A 22,312-nucleotide genomic window follows, 5' to 3' on the forward strand; every position below is an offset into this window, starting at 1 on the left:
GCTATGATGGTTATTTTTCATCGATATGTTTGTTTGCCATCTACCCCTGAAGAATGGCAATCTATCAAGTCAAATTTCTATAGGATGGCTGGGATGCCCAATGTCCTAGGTGCCATAGACTGTACCCATGTTGCTGTAAGACCACTTCAAGCTCGTGAGGAGATCTATAGGAATAGAAAGCATTTCCATTCCTTGAATGTCCAGATGGTCTGTGACCCCAACATGAGGATTATCAGTGTCCGTTCTAACTTTCCTGGCTCCTGTCATGATTCTTACATCTTAAGGCAGACTGGGTTATACCGGAAGTTCGAGGACGGAAATATGCCTGACGGATGGCTTCTAGGTAAGCATAACTGGCGTCTAATTTGTCTCTCATTTCAATGTACAAAAATTGCGCCCAATTTGTCGACTGTAATCTGTATAGTTTAAATTTGTATTGTATAGTTCTGAATCTTTATAATTATTCTTATATTAATATTTATATTTATTATATCTTCTATTAGGAGATGGAGGGTACTCATGTACAGAATGGCTGTTGACTCCTTATAACAACCCACAGACCAGAAGTCAAGTACGTTTCAATGAAGCTCACCGATCTACCAGGGGGATTATTGAGAGGACTTTCGGTCTTTTGAAAATGCGGTTTCGATGTCTTGATTGTTCTGGTGGTGCTATGCAGTATGCACCAGAGAAAGTTGCAAAAATTATATTGGTTTGCTGCATACTGCACAATATTGCAATTAAAAGAGGCTGTCCATTAGAAGATGAAGATCCAATAGATGCTGATGATTTACCAGAAGAAATATGTGTAGAACAAGCTAATAGGCATGGAAATGCAACAAGGGACATGGTTTCCGAACAATATTTTGAAGATTAAAGTTTCAGTTGATCAATAAAAAACTTTCTTTATTAACTTGTCTCCATTTTTTTTTTAAGAATTAAGGTTATTAAAAATCACTCATGATAAACAGTTAAATACATAACAGTTGTTGCTCTTCAATTATCAAAGGTTTCAAATAAATAAAGTTTATGATCAAAGTTATTACAGACAATATATTATAGGTAATACATTGTCTTTGTGACATCACACTAGTGTCTACAGCTGCTCTCACTCTTTTACATAATGTGATTAGTGTAATGTTATCCCTCCATAGCTGATGCTAATTCATTGTATTGTGTCATTGAATTGTAGCTGTAACAAGCGACAGTATATTCAACAGTGCTTTATGTTATCAGATAGGATTTTTGAGTTAAAAAAGACTTGCTAATTTGATTTGTTTTATTCTAACCTCAATTTTTAACAGCTACTAGGTTTTCCCATATTCAAATAAATACCTTAAGGGCTTACTCTTAACACTTATTTTCTTATCCTTTATAATATATTTTTCCATTCAAGATTTGTTAAAAGAATAGTGGCATATAGAAAATAATGGCAAATAAATTATTTTATTACAAAATTACAATCTTTAAACATTATATATTAACAATTGTAAACCAAAGTAACTTGTAATACATATAAACACATCTGAAAAAAAAGACAATGTTTAGAAACAAAATAACAATTGTAAACCAAAATAAATTTTAATACATATAAACACATATGAAACAAAGAAAATGTTTATAAAAAAATAACAATTGTAAACCAAAGTACATTTTAATACATATAAACACATCTTAAAAAAATTAAATGTTTAGAAACAAAATAAAAATTGTAAACCAAAATAAATTTTAATACATATAAACACATCTGAAACAAAGAAAATGTTTAGAAACAAAATAACAATTGTAAACCAAAGTAAATTTTAATACATATCAACACATCTGAAACAAAGAAAATGTATAGAAACCAAATATCATTTGTAATAACTATAAACATCGATATTTATAAACCTTCATAAAATACATTAATCTACATATACATTATATTTTTTTCTATTTTTCGGGGATACATATCTATATCAATGCGCTAATGATTGACATAACAATTTATCACGTCATCGTCTAATATGTCGTGTCCTGAACCTTTTGGTGCTGGAGAATTGGTGATATTAGTTTATGCCATGGATAAATATTTCCCTAAACGGATTGGTGGTGTGAGGGGAGTGAGACAGGAATGCAGAGACAAAATTATATACGAGATGCTGAGAAGAATGCATCGTATTTCAAAAATTAAAAGAACAAGACGACAGTGTCTTAGAAAATATAGTGATTTGAAGAGAAGAGAACCAAAGTACTATAAATCGATTCGAAGATTGATAAGGACATGTAAGTTTCAAAATTATATATGAAATAATTTTTTATAATATAAAAAAAGGGTTTATTTTTGAACTGCGTCATCATTGACGAATCCAGGACAATATTATTTTCTGAGTGTTACTTTGACTATATTAGTATATACAATTGCAAAAAGTTACAAAAGTAAGCATGCAGAACTGAGTTAGTAGATTCAAATTTAACTATATTACTATATACACTTAAAAGGTTAGAAAACTTAGCATACAAAAATGAGTTAGTAGAGTAAAATATAACTATATTAGTATATACCATTGAAACATGCAGAACTGAGTTAGTAGAATAAAATATAAATATATTACTATATACCATTGAAACATGTTAGAAAAGTAAGCATGCAGAACTGAATGTTTTGAAAACAAAAAATTACTTGGAATAATTAAAAAAAAAATTAATTCCAATTTTTTTTTATATATATGTTTATAGATATGAGAAGTAGGAGAATGAAGTGTGAACACCCACCACGCTACCTAAGGTCAATGTTGGTGCAAACACCGAGAAGTGAAGCTCTTTCTCCACCAATGCCAATAACACTATTGGATATTGAATTATCTCCAAATCCATATGAAATTTTTCATAAAAAGACACAGACAGGTAATGACTTATTATTTAACTTTTAAATCATATATTTTAGGTTTTGGCTTAAAAAGTTTTAGCATGCAATATTAATCAAGTTGATAATTTACTTCTATTATCATTTTTTTTTCCTCATTATCTTTCTATCTTTATTTGAAAAAGAAGGCATCTAAGCTAAGGAGCCAGCCAATTTTTGGTTGAGCACCATGGACAGCACTTTTTGATTGGTTCTGTCCAATTAGCAAGTACAACACAGTTGGTTCACCAAAAATGGGCTGGCATCTAAACTTACATTCTTGCTTTTCAAATAAAGATACAAAAAGAATGAAGTAAAATAGAAAGTTTATTTAAATTGCATGCACTATCTGAATCATGAAACTTAGAAATTGGGTTCTATGTCCCTTTTAATGATTATTATTATTGTTTTAAATAATATATCCTAGGTTTTTGATTTAATAGTTTTCTATCTTTATCTTTGTAATTACGTTCATAGATATTACCATGGAAGACATGGAAAATAGTATGGAAATGGAAGAATTTCAAAATCCTGATAGTGTGACAATATTTGAAGCCTTGAGTTCAGATGATACTCAACCAAGGATAGAAGTTTTACCAACAATGATGGTAGATATAGGTATGTTTCATACTCAGTAATCTTAAATCTAAGAAAATCAAAGTTTTAACTAATACATATTGTATATTTCAAATAGGAGTTGGCTCAGATGAAAGCTTTAAAGGAGTGGACATAAGTGTAGAAGCTAATATAGTAGATAACCTAGATAACAGCACATCAGGAGGTAATATTTGTGATGAAAAACCCTATCATACATTGAATATGTATATGAAAATTGAATTAAAATTTGCTTTGCATTTATTTTTCTACAGATTTATCTTCAACATCAACTATTGAAACTGCAGACAAAACAGCTGAACTAGTTGGTCTGTAAACCGCAGAAGATGAAGTAGAACAAGTGGGCACTTCGTTACTCCTCACAGGCTCTGCTTGTGTTGTTGGCGTCACTTTAAAAAAAAAAAAAAAATACGTTAGGTTTATTTTTATTTCTAGTTGAAACTGAAAGCTAAAAGTGTTAATAATAATAATTACAGCAGTGAATGAAGGCTCAATCATTAAAGGGACATGCCAACCACCTTTTTTATTTTATGATTTGGAAAGAGAATGCAGTTATAAACATCTTTATAATTTACTTATATTATCTAATTTGTTTTATTCTCTTGATATTCTTTGTTGAAAAGCATTTGATTGCTGCACAAAGAAGCCTCGTGTGATTGGCTCAACATGTGTATTTATTTTTCTAAGAATATCTAGAAAATGAAGCCAAAGAAATAATGGAAGTAATTTGTAATGTTGTTTAAATTTCTATTCTCTATCTGAATCATTAAAAAAAGATTTTGGGTTTAGTGGCCCTTTAAAGGGACATGAACAAATATAATTTCCTTTACAAATTGCATAAGAAAATGCTTTTTCAAAAATATTTAATTGTATTATGTTTTTGCATTCATTGGATTTTTATACTTTGATGAAAAGCAAATCTATACAGGCACAGTAAATGATCATCGGTTGATGCACATAGATGGTTCATGTGACTGCGTCAACTATGTGCATAGCTATATCTGAAAAAAGTATATGTTTATAAAGTGGAGAACAATTTTGAAAGATGTTAAAATTAATATTCTATAGTCAAATAACGCAACATGGAAGTCAATAGATCAGAAATTTAAGAAGGCATGTGATCTGGGGTTAGTCTCATGATTAATGTCGGACAAACAATATTATTTTAATAGTTTCAAATTACATTATTTCTATTGTCATTATCTCTTTAATGTTTCTATGCAATACTGGTTTGAAAATAAACACATGGGTGTTATCTTTAGGGATCACTATATTAATAATCAACAAATCTTTAGTTCCGTTAGACCTTTAAAAAAAAGGCAGTATAACAACCCTATTATTGTACAATCCCTTATACATATATGCAACATAAATGATTACAGTATTTGGGGCCTAAATGGCTTGTACAATCCCTTATACATATATGCGACATAAATGATTACAGTATTTGGGGCCTAAATGGCCTATAGAGATTCGGATACTGAAGCGTAAGAAGTCAGATAATGTTATTTTAAAGAAATATATATTGGAGACAATGACCTATAATAATTTAAAAAAAAACATTTACGTCAACTATGTTGTACATTTACCTCTTAAATCACTGTCACAATCATCCGTTATGCCAGTGATGATCTCTGGTCCCAGACGCTGAACAAGCTTCTGCTCATAATCATTGAGGTCTGCCACATATGCTGGTCCACCTCCGGTAGCACGTGCCGAATTTTTTTCTCTGGCCAATTTAGCTTTGGCGAAACGTTTAATGTCGTTGTAACGCTTCTTCAGCTGATCGACATCCTTTTTTCCTGGACCCTGGGCACTAACAGCGTCGCTGATCCTTTGCCAGATCTGCTTCCTCCTAGAAAAATTTGTCTGTTTGACACGACATCCAAACAAATAATCATAAGAGTCAATAATTATGTCAATCAAAACGACGTTTTGCTGATGAGAAAAGTGAGGATTCTTGGATTTTGAAGCGGTTTCAGATCCAGATGAAGCCATATCGAAATTGTAAATAAAGATCACAAAAACGAGCGCTCTGTAATTACTCTCCAAAAATTTTGGAACAATAATAAAGTTGTTTAGAAAAGTTGTACATTTATAGGAGCAAAATTCTATTCCCGCGACTACTATGACGTTCATGACACCTTACATGTCACGTGTTAACAATTGGCCAGACAATTCAACTGAAAGTTAAGTACATCAGCTTAGTCGCGGCGAGCGAGGCGTCAAATTTATCAATATTCTGCCACTGCTCGCGGTGGGCTAGACGTGTCTATTTATTGTGGGATTATTAGTACATAGCTACAGCGGACACCATTTTGCCCGTGGCGAGTAACGGCGAGTTTAGCCGCGTCTAAAATGACGGATGAATTGACGGCTTAGTACATGGAGCCCATAATATTCGAGTACTAGATCAACAAGTACAACATTCTGTTGATGAGAGAAATTAGGGTTGCAAGTCTTCTTAGAAGTTGCTGAATCTCCGGAGCAAGCCATCTTCTCAAAGTGAATACCGAAAAGTAAATAAACAATATTCTAAGATTTCTGGGAAAATGCACATTCTTATACATGTCAGCAGCCAGACGTTGCCGCTTGTCTGACGATTATGACACCTAGATGGTCACGTGGGTGAAGAACTAAACCAATTAGGTCGCAGACTGCTTAGTAACTTTGCTCTTTCGCGCCGAATGAAGCTTCAAAGTTATCAATAATCCGATTATCTTGGAGACACAATAGACGTGAAATTGTACGGCTTGGTTTTTAGTACATTCATGTAATGAAGTTCTATCTGCATGGTGCGAATGCCGGCGAGTTAATTCGATACGGTCTGTGCAAAAATTTTGACGCCTTAGTACATGGCGCCCATAGTTTTAAATAGGAATAATGTAGTTAATGATAGTAATTTTATTTAGATTAATTTAAATTATATTTAAGTTAGTGGGTGTTAGGTTTAGGGTTAGACTTAGGTTTAGGGGTTAATAACTTTAATATAGTGGCGGCAACGTTGGGGGCGGCAGATTAGGGGTTAATAAATGTAGGTAGGTTGCGGCGACATTTGGGAAGGCAGATTAGGGGTTAATAAATATAATGTAGGTGTCGGTGATGTTGGGGGCAGCAGATTAGGGGTTAATACATATAATGTAGGTGGCGGCGGTGTCATGATCGGCAGATTAGGGGTTAAAATTGTTATTATAGTGTTTGCGATGTGGGAGGGCCTCAGTTTAGGGGTTAATAGGTAGTTTATGGGTGTTAGTGTACTTTTTAGCACTTTAGTTATGAGTTTTATATTACAGCGTTGTACAATAAAACTCTTAACTACTGACTTTTAAATGCGTTAGGGATCTTGACAGGGTAGGGTGTACCGCTCACTCTTTGGCCTCCCAGGACAGACTCGTAATACTGGCGCTATGGAAGTCCCATAGAAAAAAGACTTTACGAAGTTTACGTAAGTCATTTTGCGGTAAGGCCAAAGAAGTGTGCGGTGCCTCTAAACCTGCAAGACTCGTGATACCAGCGGGTGTAAAAAAAGCAGCGTTAGGACCTCTTAACGCTGCTTTTTTACCCTAACGCACAACTCGTAATCATCTAGCCATATATTTTTAAAAGAGAATGTAAATGCTAATTTTCATGACTGTAACATCTTTGGTTTTTGAGATATAGTTATCCTCATCAATCACCCCAGCCCCTTTTCACCCCCCCCTTAGTGGATTTTTGGGAAATGGGAAAACACATTTATTTTTAACCCTTTGGCTGCTAAGACATTTCCCACCTGGGTGCTAAGTTGGATTTGAGCTTTATTTTTTATTTTTTTATTTTTTTAAATATATATCTTTTTTACTTTTTTACTTTTTTTCCAGATCCCCAAGAATTATACCGTTGGAAAGATTAGGCGATTACCTTTCCAAATGTGGGTCTTGGGGGTCTGTAGCTGCTTAGATACCTGAGATACTAAGCAGCATGCCCCCATTTTCCTATATTGTCCATTGTTAATTTTAAATAAAGTTGTAAGGTGATGTTATCACGTCATTGCGCTTAACATTACCACGCAAATCATGAAGCCCCGGTGATGCCCTCACTATTCAGGCCAGATCGCCAGGGTGGGAGTAGGTGGGAGCCTCTAGATTGCCCTCAAGGTGGGTGAGTGCTAGCCATGGCTCTGAGCTGTCTTCAGCACCTGACTGGGACAATTTGTGATGGCTCAGAGATAGAATCAAATGACCAATTTTTGCATCTGTAACATCATCTGTTTTGAGATATATATTCACATAAAAAAATTCACCCCCATTTTTCACCCCTTTAGGGGCGTCATTTCCAAAAATCCTTCCTTAGTTGGTGCCTACGTCATAAAAACAACGTACCTTGCAAATTGCACATTCCTTGGTTAAATAGTTTGAGCTGGGCGTTGATGAGTTAGTCTGTCAGTCAGTCAATCAGAACTTATTCTTTTATATATATATAGATATCTATACCTTTTATACCTATATATAATCATGTAGCCTGAAGAAAACCATGAATGTCAGGAAAATTAGCAATCTTCATATGAAACAAAAATGAAAAAGCAGAAATATGCCCTTTCAGAGAACCGGAAGATATGCATTTATCCTAACCTTCCTGTGAGTACTGCAAAATTCTAGGAATTTGAAAAGAATGCCAAGAAAAGTCAGACCTTATGATAAATCTTCTTAGTCACATTCTTATGAAACTGGATTAAAGTTTCAATCACAGAATTTGAGAAACCTCTATGCTTAAGAACTAACCATTCAATTTCCATGCCATTAAGCTTAGAGACTTGAGAGATGGAAAAAACGGATCTTGAGACAGAAGTTCTGGGCAAAAAGGAAGAGGCCAAGGAGGGCATTTTGACATCTGAACCAGATCTGAATTCGAAATCCTGTGAGGCCAAACTGGGACAATCAGGATTACTGATAATTTTTCTAGCCTTATCTTGAAAATCACTCTGGGAAGAAGAACCAAAGGAGGAAACAGATAAACAAGCTGAAATGACTAATGAGCTACTAAAAAAATCACTAACTCTCCCTAAGAGGATCTAGGATTTTTTTTGTTTAAACAAGAAGCCATCAGATCTGTCTCTGGGAGATCCCAAAGATCCACAATCTGATAAAACGCATCCTTGTGAAGAGACTATTCCCCTGGATGAAGAGAGTGAAAATTGAAAAAATCGGCTTCCCAGTTGTTCACTTCTGGAATATGAACTGCAGAGACTAGATAGGAATTGTCTTTTGCCCATGAGAGGATTTGAGACACTTCCATCATGGCTAGGGAACTGTGGGGAACCCCCTGATGATTAATATAGGTCACAGCTGTGACATTGTCTGATTAAAAGCAGAGATTGAACTAATGATTCAGCAACCAAGTCCAAGACTGACTTGTTCTGTGATCTAGAGAAATCTTTTGAGACAGGTGAGTATGATCCCTGGGATACTGTCAATGCATACAAAGCTGAAGAGGTCTCATGTGAAATCAAGCAAATGGAATTGTATCTGAAGCTGCAATCATGAGACCCAATGCTTCCATACAAAGAAAAGAGTATAAACAGAGAGACTGAAGTCTCAGACAGCCTGACACCAATTTTAGCCTTCTCTGATCTGTTAGAGGAAGACTCATGGAGATCGAATCTATTTGAAACTCCAGAAAAGTAACCCTTGTAATCATGCTGTTGAAGAAACTTTTGGTGTGAGATTTTGCTAAAGGAAAATCTGAAGCTTGAACCAAGATATCGTTCAGGTAAGGAAACTCTGCAATAGCCTGAGATCTGATCACAGGCAATAGGGCACCCAGAACGTTTGTAAAAATTCTTGGAGCTGTAGTCAGACCAAATGGTAGAGCAACAAACTGAAAATGCTTGTCTAGAAAGGGAAACCTCAGAAACTGATAATGTTCTCTGTGAATTGGAACATAAAAATAAGCATCCTTTAAATATATTGTAAACAGAAACTGACTTTGCCGAACAAAAAGGAGAATAGTCTGAATAGTTTCTAATTTGAAAGTAGGAATTCTGACAACTTGTTCAGAGCTTTCTGATCTGAAATGGTCTGAAAGTACCTTGCTTCTTTGGAACAATGAAGCGATTTGAATAAAATCCCATCCCTTGTTGTTGCAAAGGACTGGGAGCAATCACTCTCATAGTTTCCAGATCTGAAATTGACTAAAAAAAGGCTTGAGCCTTTAAAGGATTTCTTAGAACATTGGACAAAAAAAAACTTCCTCTGGGAGGCCTTGCTCTGAAACCTATACAATAACCATGAGAAACTATATTCAGAGCCAAGGGATCTTGATCAGACTGAAGCCAAGTTTTCAGAAAAAGCATAACCTGCCTCCTACCAGAGCCTTGCAGACTTGGAAATAGGGGTGGATTTTTTGGCTAGCTCAGGTTTGTTCCAATTAGCAATAATTCTGAGAGGAGGAATCAATTTTCTGTTCTGATGAAAGGAATCAAAACAATTGGAGGTTATATATCCTATTCACAAGCAAACCCGATCCCATGTTCTCAAGTGCGCTAACCCTACATGAAAATATGAATATTTGACATTCAAACTTTCTTCACATAGAATATGTTCTATTTATTCATTAATATATAATATATACAGTTGTGCTCATACGTTTACATACCCTGGCAGAATTTATGATTTCTTGACCATTTTTCAGAGAATATGAATGATAACACAAAAACTTTTCTTTCACTCATGGTTAGTGTTTGGCTGAAGCCATTTATTATCAATCAACTGTGTTTACTCTTTTTAAATCATAAACGGCTAGATTTCGAGTTTTGCTGTATTTTTTCACTACCGCTGGTATTACGAGTTTTGCAGGTATATCTGTACCGCACACTTTCTTTGGCCGTAACGCAACGTAACTACTGCAGCTTTCAAAAGTCCTTTTTCAATGGGACTTCCACAGCGCCGGTATTATGAGTTTGCCTGGGAAGCCAAAAAGTGAGCGTTACAGCCAATACCATCAAGTTCCATACCGTAAACTGAAAGTCAGTAGTTATGGGTTTTATGCTACAAAGCTATAACATAAAACTCATAACTAAAGTGCTAAAAAGTACACTAACACCCATAAACTACCTATTAATCCCTAAACCGATGCCCTCCCACATCGCAAACACTAAAATAAAATTATTAACCTCTAATCTGCCACTCTGGACATCGCCGCCACTATAATAAACATATTAACCCCTAAACCACCGCACTCCCGCATCGCAAACACTAGTTAAATATTATTAACCCCTAATATGCTTCCTATTTAAAACTAAATACTTACCTGTAAACTAATAGTTTACATTGTAGCTATCTTAGGTTATATTTTTATTTCACAGGTTAGTTTGTATTTATTTTAACTAGGTAGAATAGTTAGTAAATAGTTATTAACTATTTACTAACTACCTAGCTAAAATAAATACAAATTTACCTGTAAAATAAAACCTAACCTGAGTTACACTAACACCTAACCTTACACTACAATTAAATCAATTACATTTATTAAATACAATTAACTAAATTACAAAAAAAACAGGCTAAATTACACAAAATAAAAAACAAATTATCAAATCTTTAAACTAATTACACCCCAAAGAAATCAGCACTTTTAACTGTAAAAAAATACAAACAACCCCCCAACAGTAAAACCCACCACCCACACAACCAAACCCCCCAAATAAAATCCCAACTAAAGAAAACCTAAGCTCCCCATTGCCTGAAAAGGGCATTTGGATGGGCATTGGTCTTAAAAGGGCATTTAGCTTTTTTTCCTTGCCCAAAACCCTAAGCTAAAAATAAAACCCACCCAATAAACCCTTAAAAAAGCCTAACACTAACCCCTGAAGATCCACTTGCAGTTTTTGAAGACCCAACATCCATCCTCAATGAAGCCGGCAGAAGTCTTCATCCAACCGGGCAGAAGTCTTTATCCAGACGGTATCTTCTATCTTCATCCATCCAGCGTGGAGCGGGTCCATCTTCAAGACATCTGGCGCGGAGCATCCTCTTCAATCGACATCTTCTTGAACAATGAATTCTCCTTTAAATGACGCCATCCAAGATGGTGTCCCTTGATTTCTATCAGCCAATCGGAATTAAAGGTGAAAAAATCCTATTGGCTGATTGCATCAGCCAATAGGATTTTTTCACCTTTAATTCCGATTGAGCTTCAATCAGGATTGAACTCGCATTCTATTGGCAGATTGGAACAGCCAATAGAATACAAGCTCAATCCTATTGGCTGATTGGATCACCCAATAGGATTGAAGCTCAATCCTATTGGCTGATTGCATCAGCCAATATGATTTTTTCACCTTTAATTCCGATTGGCTGATAGAATTCTATAAGCCAATCGGAATTCAAGGGATGCCATCTTGGATGACGTAATTTAAAGGAGAATTCATTGTTCAAGAAGATGTTGATTGAACAGGATTCTCCGCGCCGGATGTCTTGTAGATGGACCCGCTCCGTGCCGGATGGATGAAGATAGAAGATGCCGTCTGGATGAAGACTTCTGTCAAGTTGGATGAAGACTTCTGCCCGGTTGGATGAAGACTTCTGCCGCTTCGTTGAGGACTTCTGCCGGCTTCGTTCAGGATGTATGTCGGGTCTTCAAAAACTGTAAGTGGATCTTTGGGGGTTAGTGTTAGGCTTTTTTAAGGGTTTATTGGGTGGTTTTTATTTTTAGATTATGGTTTGGGCAGAAAAAGAGCTAAATGCCCTTTTCAGGGCAATGGGGAGCTTAGTTTTTTTTAGATAGAATATTATTTGGGGGGGTTGGTTGTGTGGGTGGTGGGTTTTTCTGTTGGGGGGTTGTTTGTATTTTTTTTTTACAGGTAAAAGAGCAGATTTCTTTGGGGCAATGCCCCACAAAAGGCCCTTTTAAGGGCTATTAGTAGTTTAGTTTAGGCTAGGGTTTTTTTTATTTTGGGGGGCTTTTTTATTTTAATAGGACTATTAGATTAGGTGTAATTAGTTTAAATATCTGATAATTTCTTTTTTATTTTGTGTAATTTTGATTTAATTGTAGTGTAAGGTTAGGTGTTAGTGTAAGACAAGTTAGGTTTTATTTTACATGTACATTTGTATTTATTTTAGCAAGATAGCTAGTAAATAGTTAATAACTATTTACTAACTATTCTACCTAGTTAAAATAAATACAAATTTGCCTGTGAAATAAAAATAAAATCTAAGCTAGATACAATGTAACTATTAGTTATATTGTAGCTAGCTCAGGGTTTATTTTACAGGTAAGTATTTAGTTTTAAATAGGAATTATTTAGTGGTTTTATTTAGATTTATTTTAATTACATTAAAGTTAGTGGGTGTTAGGGTTAGACTTAGGGTTAGGTTTAGGGGTTAATAAATTTAGTATAGTGGCGGCGACATTGGCGGTGGCAGATTAGGGGTTAATAAGTGTAGGTAGGATACGGTGACATTGGAGGTGGGAGATTAGGGGTTAATAAGTATAATGTAGGTGTTGGCGATGTTGGGGTGGCAGATTAGGGGTTAATAAGTATAATGTAGGGGTCGGCGATTTTGGGGGCAGCAGATTAGGGGTTTATAAGTTTAATGTAGGTGTCGGCGATGTCGGGGGTGGCATATTAGGGGTGTTTAGACTTGGGGTTTATTTTAGGGTGTTAAGTGTAAATATAAATTTTCTTTCCCCATAGGAATCAATGGGGCTGCGTTAAGGAGCTTTATGCTCCTTTATTGCAGGTGTTTTTTTAGCCGGCTCTCCCCATTGATATCTATGGGGAAATCGTGCACAAGCACGTAAAACCAGCTCACCGCAGTGCTGGTATTGGAGTGCTCTATGCTCACTTCTTGCCTACTAATGCCGGGATTTTGTAAACCTGTAATACCAGCACTATAGGTAAGTGAGCAGTGACAATAACTTGCAAGTTAGTACCGAGCAGCTCTTACCGCAAAACTCGTAATCTAGCAGAATTACAACAGAAACTACCCAAATGACCCTGATCAAAAGTTTACATACCCTGGTGATTTTGGCCTGATAACATGCACACAAGTTGACACAAAGGGGTTTGAATGGCTATTAGAGGTAACTATCCTCACCTGTGATCTGTTTTCTTGTAATTAGTGTGTGTGTATAAAAGGTTCTGGACTCCTGACAGACCCTTGCATCTTTCATCCAGTGCTGCACTTACAATTCTGGATTCTGATTCATGGAGAAAGCAAAAGAATTGTCAAAGAATCTGTGGGAAAAGGTAGTTGAACTGTATAAAACAGGAAAGGGATATAAAAAGATATCCAAGGAATTGAGAATGCAAATCAGCAGTGTTCAAATTCTAATAAAGTAGTGGAAAATGAGGGGTTCTGTTGAAAACAAACCACGGTCAGGTAGACCAACTAAAATTTTAGCCACAACTGCCAGGAAAATTGTTCGGGATGCAAAGACAAACCCACAAATAACTTCAGGGGAAATACAGGACATGTTGTGTGGCTGTTTCAAGATGCACAATAAGGAGGCACTTGAAGAAAGATGGGCTGCATGGTCAAGTCGCCAGAAGAAAGCCATAACTACACAAATGCCACAAAGTATCCCGCTTAAAATATGCCAAACAGCACAGGAAACACGGAGGTGGATCGCTGATGTTTTGGGGATGTGTGAGCTACAAAGGCACAGGATATTAGGAATTGATGGCAAGATGAATGCAGTATGTTATCAAACAGAATGCCTCATTTTCCACTTCTTAATTAGAGTTTGAACACTGCTGATTTGCATTCTCAATTCCTTGGATATCTTTTTATATCTCTTTCCTGTTTTATACAGTTCAACTACCTTTTTTCCCCCAGATCCTTTGACAATTCTTTTTCTTTTCCCATGACTCAGAATCTAGAAACGTCAGTGCAGCACTGGATGAAAGATGCATGGGTCTGTCTGGAGTCCAGAAACTCATTGACCTTTTATACACACACACTAATTACAAGAAAACAGATCACAGGTGAGGATGGTTAACTTTAATAGCCATTCAAACCCCTTTGTGTCAACTTGTGTGCATGTTATCAGGCCAAAATCACCAGGGTATGCAAACTTTTGATCAGGGTCATTTGGGTAGTTTCTGTTGCCATTATGATTTAAAAAGAGTAAACACAGTTGATTGATAATAAATGGCTTTAGCCAAACATTAGCCATGAGTTTTTGTGTTATCATTCATATTCTATGAAAAATGGCCAAGAAATCATAAATTCTGCCAGGGTATGTAAACTTATGAGCACAACTGTATATATATATATATATATATATATATATATATATATATATATATATATATATATATATATATATATATATATATATATATATATACACACACACACACCCATATATATGATTATATATAGGTGAAATATTTCCTGTAAATACATCATTAAAACCTTTATTAAATATGAATATTGCATTATTGCATACATATGTTTTCTTCATGTTTTCATCTACTTAACTGAAAAGGGCTCCAATTAGAGATGTTTATGTATCTCTATGTTAAAGCCCTTTGCCTGACATTATTAGTTGGTGTTATTATGAGTGTAACTGTACTTTGCACTGTACATTATAATGTATTTTTGATGTGTTTTCTGTAACTTTTTTGTTTTGCAAAACAGATTAACCAGAGCTCTGAGGTTGTGCTAACCCAATATGCATCTACTTCAATTGCACTCAAGTGATTGCATTTATTTTCAACTTGTAATACGACCAGAAAACCCATCACTCACAAAAACCTGCGATAGATCCCTTATCGCTTGTGTGTAACTCATAACTTGTAATCTTGCCCTTAATGGCTTTTGGTTTCAAAGAACAAAACCAGGTATTTAATATGCAAAAATAAATCTTGCCTTTCTATTGCTTGCTTTTAAAATTCTTAGTCCAATCAACCAATAGAAAAAGCTTTTATTCTATTGACTGATTGGGCTAAGAGTTAAAAAATCAGCCAATAGAAATGCAAGGGCACCTCTATATAAGCAGGAACCTCGCATTCAAGCTTAAGTGTGCTGCGGAGACAGCATGAAGAGGACGTTGCACAGAAGATCAGAAGAAAAGAAGAGGGATGGAAGATGGAAGAAGAGGAGAGCCCATGAGGAGCACTGGCATGGACCCGTAGCTGCACCCTAAGAAGCCAGATTCAAGTTTGGTGATTACCAACTTTTAGGGTTTAGTAGTAGGTTTATTTTTTTGGGTGAGTTTTTTTAGTTTTAGGATAGGGTTTTTTTTTCTAGGCAAAAGAGCTTAATCACGGATGCACTTTTCACAAAATCTTTTTTTAGGATAGGGATTTTTAAAGATATGTTTTTTGGGGGGTTTAGAGTATTTTGTTTTTACTGGTGGGCTTTTTTTAAGGGGACTTTAGTTTTAGGATAGGTCTTACTGGTTGTTTGTTTGGGGGGTTTTTTGGCAATTTTTTAAAAATTTTTTTATTATTTGTATTGGTAGATTTTTGTTATTAACTTAGAGTGTGTCAGGTTACAGGCCTTGTGGGTTAGCTGTTAGGAGATTAGAGTATTTACAGTATTAGAGTATTTTATAATAAGGTGTTGTGGCGGTTTGGGAGGTAATAGGTTAGGCGGTATTTTGGTATGGGGGTTGTGGTGGTGAGGGGGTTAATCATTAAAGGGGTAGTAATTTGTGGTGGGCTATGTGGGAGTTTAGGGGTTAATAGTGTAGTGGGGTAATTTGCAGTTTAGGAGTTCCAAGTGCAAATATTTTGCGTTCAAGTAAAAAGTTTGAGAGTAAAATGTGATTGCATTTGAGCAATCACATTTACTTTCAGTTAGTAATTAGTGGAGAGTAAATTAACGCAATTGCACACAAACTTTTTTGCAAAAATTTAAACATCGCTCCACTTTTAATTCTGACTTGAGCGCTCTTCACGCTAATAATAGTGCAACACTTTTAAGTCCCTTGTTTAAATCCTAACGGCTAGATTACGAGTTTGGCGTTAGAAGCTGTGTGGTGCTAATGAGCAGTTTATGCTCACTGCTCACTTACAGACAGCGCTGGTATTACGGGTTTTTACAAACCCGGCGTTAACAGCAAAAAAGTGAGCATAGAGCAAAATTTTGCTCCACATCTCACCTCAATACCAGCACTGCTTACGTTAGCGGTGAGCTGGCTGAACGTGCTTGTACACGATTTCCCCATAGGAATCAATGGGGGAGAGCCGGCTGAAAAAAAAAACAGCATTTAGCTCCTAACACAGCCCCATTGACTCCTATGGGGAAAATACATTTATGGCTACACCTAACACCTTAACATGAACCCGAGTCTAAACATCCCTAATCTTACACTTATTAACCCTTAATCTGCCACCCCCGACATCGCCGACACATAAATTATATTATTAACCCCTAATCTGCCGCTCCGGACACCGCTGCCACCTACATTATACTTATGAACCCCTAATCTGCTGCCCCCAACATCGCCGCCACCTAAGTTATACTTATTAACCCCTAATCTGCTGCCCCCAACATCGCCACCACCTACATTATATATATTAACCCCTAATCTGCCGCCCCCAAAGTCTCCTCCACTATATTAAAGTTATTAACCCCTAAACCTAAGTCTACCCCTAACCCTAACACCCCCTAACTTAAATACAATTTAAATAAATCTAAATAAATATTCCTATCATTTAATAAATTATTCCTATTTAAAACTAAATACGTATCTATAAAATAATCCCTAAAATAGCTACAATATAACTAATAGTTACATTGTAGCTAGCTTAGGGTTTATTTTAATTTTACAGGCAAGTTTGTATTTATTTTAACTAGGTAGAATAGTTATTAAATAGTTATTAACTATGTAATAACCACCTAGCTAAAATAAATACAAAAGTACCTGTAAAATAAAACATAACCTAAGTTACAATTACACCTAACACTACTCTATAATTAAATTAATTCCCTAAATTAAATAAAATTATCTAAAGTACAAAAAAAAAACACTAACCCCTTGAAGATCACCTTACCGGGAGATGTCTTCACCCAACTGGGCTGAAGTTCTCAACGAAGCCGGGAGAAGTCTTCATCCAAGCCGGGCGAAGTGGTCCTCCAGACGGGCAGAAGTCTTCATCTAGACAGCACCTTCTATGTTCATCCATCCGGCGTGGAGTGGGTCCATCTTCAAGACATCCGACGCAGAGAATCCGCTTCATTCGATGGCTCTCTGGAATGAAGGTTCCTTTAAATGACATCATTCAAGATGACGCAATCAGGCAATAGAATGCCAACTCAATCCTATTGGCTGATTGCATCAGCCAATAGGATTTTTTCTACCTTAATTCCGATAGGCTGATAGAATTTTATCAGCCAATCGGAATTGAAGGGACGCCATCTTGGATGACATCATTTAACTAATTACACCTAATCTAATCCCCCTAAAAAAATAAAAAAGCCCCCCAAAATAAAAAAAACCCTACCCTATACTAAATTACAAATAGCCCTTAAAAGGGCCTTTTGTGGGGCATTGCCTCAAAGTAATCAGCTCTTTACAATGTCAAAAAAAGTACAAATCACCCCCCAACATTAAAACCCACCACCCACACAACCGACCCTACTCTAAAACCCACCCAATACCCCCTTAAAAAAACCTTACACTAACCTAAGTCCTCAACGAAGCCTGGAGAAGTCTTCATCCAAGCCGGGCGAAGTGGTCCTCCAGATGGGCAGAAGTCTTCATCCAGACAGCACCTTCTATCTTCATTCATCCGGCGCGGAGCGGGTCCATCTTGAAGACATCCGACGCGGAGCATCCTCTTCATCCGACGGCTCTTCTGGAATGAAGGTTCCTTTAAATGACGTCATCCAATTCCGATTGGCTGATAGAATTGGCTGATAAAATTGAGCTCACATTCTATTGGCTGTTCCAATCAGCCAATAGAATGCCAGCTCAATCCTATTGGCTGATTGCATCAGCAAATCTGAATTGAATGGACGCCATCTTGGATGACGTCATTTAAAGGAACCTTCATTCCAGAAGAGCCGTCGGATGAAGAGGATGCTCCGCGACGGATGTCTTGAAGATGGAACCGCTCCGTGCCGGATGGATGAAGATAGAAGATGCCATCTGGATGAAGACTTCTGCCCGTCTGGAGGACCACTTCACCCGGCTTGGATGAAGACTTCTTCCGGCTTCGTTGAGGACTTCGGCCCGGTCGGGTGAAGACGTCTCCCGGTAAGGTGATCGTCAACGGGTTAGTATTAGGTTTTTTTAAGGGGGGATTGGTTGGGTTTTAGAGTAGGGTTGGTTGTGTGGGTGGTGCGTTTTAATGTTGGGGGGGTGATTTGTACTTTTTTTTTTACAGGTAAAAGAGCTGATTACTTTGGGGCAATGCCCCGCAAAAGACCCTTTTAAGGGCTATTTGTAATTTAGTGTAGGGTAGGGCTTTTTTATTTTGGGGGGGGCTTTTTTATTTTTTAGGGGGATTAGATTAGGTGTAATTAGTTTAAAATTCTTGTAATTTGTTTATTATTTTCTGTAATTTAGTGTCTGTTTGTTTTTTGTAATTTAGATAATTGTATTTAATTTAGGGAATTAATTTTATTATACAGTAGTGTTAGGTGTAATTGTAACTTATGTTAGGTTTTATTTTACAAGTACTTTTGTATTTATTTTAGCTAGGTGGTTATTAAATAGTTAATAACTATTTAATAACTATTCTACCTAGTTAAAATAAATACAAACTTGCCTGTAAAATAAAAATAAACCCTAAGCTAGCTACAATGTAATTATTAGTTATATTGTAGCTAGCTTAGGGTTTATTTTCTAGGTAAGTATTTAGTTTTAAATAGGAATAATGTAGTTAATGATAGTTATTTTATTTAGATTTATTTAAATTATATTTAAGTTAGGGGGGTTAGGGTTAGTGTTAGACTTAGATTTAGGGGTTAATAAATTTAATATAGTAGTGGAGACGTTGGGGGCGGCAGATTAGGGGTTAATAAATGTAGGTAAGTGTCGGCGATGTTAGGGACGGCAGATTAGGGGTTAATAATATTTAACTTGTGTTTGCGAAGCGGGAGTGCGGCAGTTTAGGGGTTAATATATTTATTATAGTGGCGGCGATGTCTGGTTCGGCAGATTAGGGGTTAAACATTTTCTTTTAGTGTTTGCAATGTGGGAGGGCCTGGGTTTAGGGGTTAATAGGTAGTTTATGGGTGTTAGTGTACTTTTTAGCACTTTAGTTAAGAGTTTTATGCTATGGCGTTGTAGTGTAAAACTCCTAACTACTGACTTTAATATGTTGTACCAGTCTTGACAGGAGAGGTTCTACCACTCACTTTTTGGCAGACTCGTAATACGGGCGCAATGCAAGTCCCATTGAAAAAAGAGAATACGCAATTGACGTAAGTGGATTTGCAGTATTTCCAAGTCTGGCAAAAAAGTGAGCGGTACACCTGTACCTGCAAGACTTGTAATACCAGCGGGCGTTAAAAAGTAGCGTTGGGAATGGCCAATGCTGTTTTTTAAGCCTAACGCAAGACTCATAATCTAGCCGAAAGTGTTTAATATATAAATTGTATCGCATATCAGAAATAAATACTGCTATTTTATAAAATAATTATAATAACAAAAATACCATGTGCTACCATTTTCTAGAACATAAAGGAATATAAAACTGAGCTATATGTTGATCTACCTAAAAACAAACAAACAAAAAATATATATTTCATTGAAAAGGGAAATAATATTTGCATCATCTGTCCAAGATTGTGCCATCAAAAATAATTATTTCCATAGAAATAGTTGTTTATTATCAATCATAAAATTGAAACTTGACTGGCAACACTACCAAGCAATCTTTTCTATTACATCTTAGGGCTGAAAATATTTAAATTGACAGCGATAGTCATTTTATCAGCTGTTTTTCTAGACTGCAACAATTCAACATGTGAATACCTATACAACTTATCCCAAGACAGCTAACATTTAAATGGGAACTCACACATTTTTTTCTGATAAGATTGTAATGAGGACCCAATCCAAAATGTTGACACATATCTTGCAGAGAATGAATATCTACTATAAGCTTGTAAGTCTGAAGTAAATAATTCATAGAAGCAGACACTACAATCTTAGCCTGAAAATGAAATAGATTGAATCGTTATCGAATTACTAAACCACAGACAATCCTCAAAGAAAACATACCAGAACTAATGAATTTGACAAAAGACGTATCCTTAAATTGTCAGACAGTAAAGGTTTTATTGAACATGTGTTTGATTGTATTTCTTTCATGTATAGTTACAAAAAAAAAAAAAAAAAATACAGGTTCCTTTCATAAAAGCAAGTGAATGTTCAATGAGTTATTAACCAAAAATTGTCTAAAGTGATAGATTAAATTAATAAATAAATATTAGCATTTTTGTATTGGGCTAGAACCTTTTACATTTAGCTTACTAGAAAGGTTTTCTATCTTTTGCTCTATTTATTCACTTCTGGGGCGCGATCCGATATAGATCGCAGTTTGCGGCGCAAGCGAGGGAACCAGCGTCGCCCGCAGTTTCAGCTCGCAACTCGAGCTATCCTATATAAGTCGCCGTCAGATGCTAACGTGCCGTAAGTCTGACAAACCAGCGATGTCCAGAAATCTGCGCAAGTACAAATTTCTGGCGTCGCCAGTGACTTGCGGCACGTTAGAAACTGCCGGCGCCTATAAAACCTGACTAAAGTCTAAAACACCCGCACTGTCTAACACGCCTCCCTAACATAGCCCGACACGTCTAACACGCCTCCCTAACATAGCCCGACACGTCTAACCCTCTATCCGCTATCCCCCCTCACTATCCTAACAATAAAAAAGCTATTAACCCCTAAACCGCCGCTCCCGTACCCCGCCGCAACCTAATAAAGTTATTAACCCGTAAACCGTCACTCCCGTACCCCGCCGCCAGCTATATTATATCTATAACCCCCTAAAGTGAGCCCCTAACACCGCCGCCATCTATATTAAAATTATTAACCCCTAATGTAAGCCCCTTACACCGCCGCCATCTCTATTAAAATGATTAACCCCTAATTTAATCTACCTACCCCGCCGCCAGCTATGTTATCTATATTAACTCTAAGTATATTATAGTTAATATAGGTATTACATTATATATATTAACTATATTAACCCTAATTATATTAGGGTTAATATAGTTAATATAGTTACTATAGTATTTATATTAACTATATTAACTCTATCTAACCCTAACACCCCTAACTAAATTTATATTAAATTAATCTAATTAATTTATAAACTAAAATATTCCTATTTAAATCTAAATACTTACCTATAAAATAAACCCTAAGATAGCTACAATTAATTAATAATTACATTGTAGCTATGTTAGGGTTAATATTTATTTTACAGGTAAAGAATTCAGCTCTTTTGCATACAAATACAATACCCCCCCTCCCATTACAACCCACCACCCACATACCCCTATTCTAAAACCACCCAAACCCCCCTTAAAAAAGCCTAACACTACCCCCCTGAAGATCTCCCTACCTTGTCTTCCTCCAAGCGGCAAAGAAGAATTCTTCCTCCGGCGATGTAATTCTTATTAAATAAATCTGATTCATATTATAAACTAAAATTTTCCTATTTAAATCTAAATACTTACCTATAAAATAAACCCTAAGATAGCTGCAATATAATTAATAATTACATTGTAGCTATGTTAGGGTTAATATTTATTTTACAGGTAAATTGTTAATTATTTTAACTAGGTATAATAGCTATTAAATAGTTATTAACTATTTAATATCTACCTAGTTAAAATAATTACCCAATTACCTGTAAAATAA

The sequence above is a fragment of the Bombina bombina genome, chromosome 5 (genome assembly GCF_027579735.1).
Source record: "Bombina bombina isolate aBomBom1 chromosome 5, aBomBom1.pri, whole genome shotgun sequence".
Lineage (NCBI taxonomy): Eukaryota > Metazoa > Chordata > Amphibia > Anura > Bombinatoridae > Bombina > Bombina bombina.